At 57.0% G+C, this 5,464-nt stretch overlaps 1 long non-coding RNA gene across 1 annotated transcript; it reads left to right on the top strand.

The window, feature by feature from the left end:
- The first annotated feature begins 2,241 nt into the window (after window positions 1-2,241).
- On the top strand, window positions 2,242-5,238 carry LOC131495658 (uncharacterized). The gene is made up of 2 exons (XR_009254049.1): window positions 2,242-3,776; window positions 5,000-5,238. It is a non-coding gene; the product is annotated as an uncharacterized LOC131495658 (long non-coding RNA).
- The last annotated feature ends 226 nt before the right edge of the window (window positions 5,239-5,464 follow it).

Here is a 5,464-nt window from a genome sequence, read left to right as displayed (position 1 = left end):
TTACCACTAAGCCCAGAAACCACAGGGGAACATCGGAAAGAAATGTGGACGAGGCTTGGTATGTATCAAGCATTTATTTTTACAAGTCTATTTTTAAGCACTTTGCCCACATTATCTCGTGCGTCTTACATCTTATGAAAACGGTATTGGAGGCGCCAGAGTGGCTCAGTCGGTTAAGCATCCGACTCTTGATGTCAGCTCACGGTTCGTGGGTTCGAGCCCCGTCGGGCTCAGTGCCGACGGCTCGGAGCCTGGGGCCCGCTTCGGATTCTGGGTCTCCCTCTCTCTCTGCCCCTCTCCCCGCTCACGCTCTGTCTCTCTCTGTCAAAAATAAATACACATTAAAAAAAATATTTTAAGACTTTTTTTTTTTTTTTTAAGTAGGCTTTGTACCCTGCGTGGAGCCCAACGTGAGGCTTGAACTCACGACCCTGAGATCAAGACCTGAGCCGCTTAGTCAACCGAGCCACCCAGGCGCCACCCCTGCCCCAAGACTTTTAAAATAAGAACACCCACCCAGAGGAGCCAGGGCGACATGTATGTTCCTCATCCACCGACGGTGATATTGTAAAGTGGCACAGATATTTTGGAAAGTCATTTGGCAAGAGTCTGAAAAATTCCTGTAACCTTTGACCCCCTTTCTCGCTTTGGGGATTCAATCTTTAGGAAAAGGTACCGTGTGCCCCTGCTGTCTGCCACGGGTGACAATTTGAACCCACCAACAAAGCGGCCAACAGGAGGGAGACGGGCGGCCTCCATCCACAGTGGTGGGTTTCCGCGGGTGAGGGGTGGGGGAGGTTCCTCCTGGCGGCCAAGTTGATTCCAGGGAAGCAGAGGAGGTGGGGAGGCCATAGCTTGCCTTGGGCCCCTGCTGGGCTGCGGGCCTGGTCCCCGCAGCCCGGGTGCCTGCGGGGACCTCGTCCAGATGCTGCCCACACTTCACCGCCCCCACTCTGCCTGGGCTTTGTCTTGGGGACCCTTGAAATCCCGAGTGCAGCGGCTCAAGGTCATCTCCCGTTCAGGACTCAGAAGCCGTTCAGATGTGTGGTGTTAGCACACCCTCAGTTGCTGACACGGTTACTAGGCAGTTTCCGAGGCGACCGCTAAAGCTGGCCTGGAATGCGTTCTGGCCTTTAGTGGTTAGCTGGAAATCAGCGGTCTGGGGGGGCGGGGGGGGGGGCAGTTCTGCAGGAGTCAGATGACCTCCCAATGTTTCCACCTTAGCGCCCGCCTCCCGGAGAGCCTCATGACCCCTCAGAGCAGCTCTAGCCAAGGACACTTGAAAAATGGCCCCAGCAAGGAAAGGGGACCAGAGAACGTGGCCAAGAAGGGGGCTCAGAGGAACGCCCCCCTCACATTACGGAAAACCGGGGATCCGGAATCAGTTCATGCTCCTTCCCATGACCCCCTGGGAGACGCTGCTATGGGGGGAGGGGAGGGCCTCCATGGAGGAGCTCCAGGGGACAGCAGGGGGGACAGAGCACCCAAAGCGCCCCCGCCAGCCTCTGCTAACCCGCTGGGCATCCAGCGTTTTCTGTGTTCATCTCTCCCCAGGTTTGGTCTCCCAGACAGACCCCTACCCCCGCCCCCCCGTGGTCACACAACTGTGCCCTTACCCAGGACGTGCTGGCCTCCAAGTGCCGAGGAAGTGTTGGGTCACTGTGTAAGAATTTCCCTGACGTGGATTTTGAACACTTGGACCACCGCGCTGCTCCGTCCCCACCTTGCTGCGACAGCCAGTGAGGGACAGGCCGCAGAGATCCTGGCCGCTTGACACCCCACTGCCCGCCCCCACCACCACGGCGATCCTTGCTGCGCGGATCTGGCTTCGATCCCAATGCGGATCCCCGGGCCCGGCTCTTGGGGTGGGTGGGGTCACCTGACCAGTTGGTTGACCAGTGAGCCGTGGCTGGAGCTCCAGGCAGAGAGCTGATCGGGTTTCTCTCCTGACTCGGAATGAATCAGGGAATGCGGCCCTGGCCGCGAGTCCAGAGGGCCAGAAGGATGAGCTGGCGGAGGGAAGGCTGTAGAAAGGGCCGAGAGCCTTTGTAGGAAGCACCTGGGTCCCCGCCAAGGCACAGTCAGGGGCGGGAGAAGAAATTTCCCTACAAGCCCCCTGGAGTGACTACTGTCCTGAATCTTCACGACGAGCCTTATTGCAAGGCTCCCAACCAGGGAGATCCCCAGCTAGAGACCCTGTCGCCCAGACGCACGCGTCTGATCCTCAGTGGGGCCCTCGGGCGCACGGGACCGGGAGCATCCCCAGTGGGTGGGTCTGACTTATTTCCTCAGACACCAGAAGGAGGAAGCCGGTGTTTCCTGTTGTCTCACTCTTGTTCTCTCGCAGGCCCTTGAGGGCCCACCGGGCCTTCTCCAAGGCCAAAAGCCCACAGCCACCCTGACACCCTCGCTGCATGCCACAGCTGTGTCCGGAGGCTCGCTCTCACAAGCCCACCTGCTCTGCGCACCATGGATGGACCGTTTCCACCCAGCTTCGCCCAGGGTCCCTGCTGCACTGGGATCACCAGAGGAGAGAGGCTATTTATTCATAAGACAGACCCCTGGGTCTCAGCCCAGACTCCGTGAATCAGAATCTCCAGACCTAGAGCCTCAACTCGGTGCTATTTTTTTTAAAAAAATTTTTTGTTTATTTATTTTTGAGAGAGAGAGAGAGAGAGAACTCAAGCAGGGGAGGGGTGGAGGTGGGGGGGACAGAGGATCCGAAGCGGGCTCTGTGCTGACAACAGAGAGCCCAATGGGGGGCTTGAACCCACGGACTGTGAGATCATGACCTGAGCTGAAGTCGGAGGCCTGACCCCTTCTGAGCCACCCAGGCGCCCCTCAACTCTGTGTTTTTAAAGCCCCCCCCCCACCCCACCCCACCCCAGGAATTCTGTTGCACAGCCCAGGGTGGGGACCACTGAGCCAGGCTGACCCATCTATTCCAGAGGTGGAAGCAGGCCCCGGAAAGGTAAGGTGTCTTGCCAAGGCCACTCGGCGTTTAGTGGCCTGGTGGCTGGCTGCCTTCCTCCCCACATAAGGTGAATCCCCAGACAAGACCCCTCGTGTGGTCACGTGATACAGATCCCTGTTGGTGACCATCAGGAACACGGGTGCCATCTTGAAGTCCTTGATCCTTCATGGGGCAAACGCATTCTACCTCTCTTTGCCTCCTGCGGCTGCCCTGAGGTTTCTCGTCACGTTTAAGGTTGCCCTTTTAATTTGGGATCCAGGGGAAATAACGCGCGTTGGTCTCCAGCCTAGGCCGAAGAAATACTGCACGTGGTCCAACCCGGTTTAACACTGGCTGGGATTTAGGGCCGAGGTCTTGGCGGGGCAGGGGGCATAAATTACAAGCTTGCTTTCCTCCTCCAACCTCTGAACTAGTCGAGAGATGAAAAAGGAGGGATAAGGCGTACGGATGCCAAACCACCATGTCTGTTACAGACAAAGCAGATATTGGAGAATGTGGCTTATTCCGGAAGCAAGGAGTTCCCAGCCACGGTCAGCCTCCGGACTGGGAGACTGGCAGATGGGTCTCCCCTAAGACTTGGAACACGGACGAGCGGAGCCCAGCCTGCACTGTCTCAGGGGGAGGCGTCACGGAAGGGTGGAGAGGGACCAGGGCATCGCACTCATGCCACATGGAGGACCAGTTCTTCCCACACTTGGAAGGAAACACGAAGAGAGGGAATTAACACGGCGACCTCACAGAAGTCATACCCTCCGTCCCTTCCTTGCCTCTATCCCCGCACGTTTCCCCAGGAGATCCGTGGGTAGGTGGGTAGTGCCCTGGGATTAGACGTTCCTGGGTGCCCTGGGATCATTGCACACAGCGCCCAGGCCACTCACCTCCCCTCCGGGGCACTCCAGCGGGCCCCTGCCTTAGTCCGTTCGGGCTGCTATAACAGAATACCGTAGACAGAGTGGCTTACGGTATAACACAGGAGAAACTCACTTCTCACAGTTCTGGAAGCTGGAGTCCCAAATCAAGGTGCTAGCAGATCTGGAGTCTGGTGCCAGCCCGCTTCCGGGTTCATAGACCGTCCTCTTTTCCCTGTGTCCGCACCTGGCGGGAAGGGCGAGGGGCTCTCTAGGGTCTCTGTGATGAGGGCACTAACCCACCAGCCTCGTGACTCATCACCTCCCAAAGGCCCCACCTCCTAACACCATCACATGATGGGGTGAGGTTTCCACCTATGAATGGGGGGGGGGACACTATATTCAGACCACAGTGGCTCCTCACTGGTGTCCCTGAGCCGGGTCCCAGGTGGACCCCCCTGGCTGTCCCCCACACATCCAGAGCACACATCTGGCCATGCGACTCTGCTTCTAAAGCCCCCAGGGGGCTCCTTGGCAGTTATAAAATACAGCTCTGGCCAAAAGTGTCCCCTGCCAGGGAAGAGTCGGGGCCTTCCGGGCAAGGGGACAGTATGAGGACCGTGTGGATTCCAGTCGCCAGGACTGAAATTTCCTCAGTCTTGGGTTTTCCTGAAAATGTAACTCAACAATTTGTGGTAAAGTTCATCTAAGCTTAAGCGAAGAACCAAGTTCAGGTTCCTTAGCTCAGCATCAGCCCAGAAACGTGTGACATCCGCCAGCACAGGTGGCTGGGCCAGCACAGGCATAGCCAGCCTATTAGGACACTGTGGATTTTTCCGGTCCTTCGAACCCTCCAGGTCTCCAGGAGCAGCGTGGGTGTGAGGTCTCACCTGGTCCTCGTGTGCAGCCGTGGCTGGTCGGAATTTGATAACAAATCACTGCAAATCTTGTCTCTGGGCCAATATGGACCCCACAGACTTTAGGATGAAGAATCTCAATTTAAAGCATTCTGCACTATCTTTCATCACAGACCCTTCCCCCGCCCCCGTGTCACAGCTGAGACACCCACAATGGCAGAACTTCATTGCATTTTCCCCCAATTGATTGGATTGGAGCAGCGGCGGGGGGGGGGGGCCCGCAGGAGGGGACGCAGGAGGGGATGTCTCACCATCCCAAGGGCCGTCCGACGTCGTGTCCAGACTCTTGCGCCTGCCTCAGCGAGCACTCAGCTCGGCTCTCTCCTGAGCAACCTCGGATGATGATTCACTGCCCTCCCGCCTCTCCCGGCCCCTTGCGGTGGGGCGTCCAGGGGTCACCGCTGTCCCCTGTCCAGTGTCCTCTGGATGTGTAAAGTAAACCGCTTTGTGATGACAGATGGTTCTGGAGTGGAAAATAAAAGCAAGAAAAGAATGATGACACTAGTTATGCTAACTTTTTGTTTTTTCCTTTGGGGGACATGTCGTACATAAACCAGAAGGAAGCAAGATTTTGCCATGAATATATCTTCCCAGAATACTCCCACAGTGGTTCTGTTGAGTGGTCAAGGCCTGATCTGGCTGGACTTGTATATACACAGTCAAGGATGAGAAAGAGGGTCCTGAGATGGGGGCCCCTACGTTCTCCTTGCTGGCTTTCTGCCTCC

Source organism: Neofelis nebulosa, chromosome 15, assembly GCF_028018385.1.
Source record: "Neofelis nebulosa isolate mNeoNeb1 chromosome 15, mNeoNeb1.pri, whole genome shotgun sequence".
Classification (NCBI taxonomy): Eukaryota; Metazoa; Chordata; class Mammalia; order Carnivora; family Felidae; genus Neofelis; species Neofelis nebulosa.
The sequence above is the reverse complement of the archived record's forward strand: the minus strand, read 5'-3'. Positions and strand labels throughout refer to the sequence as shown.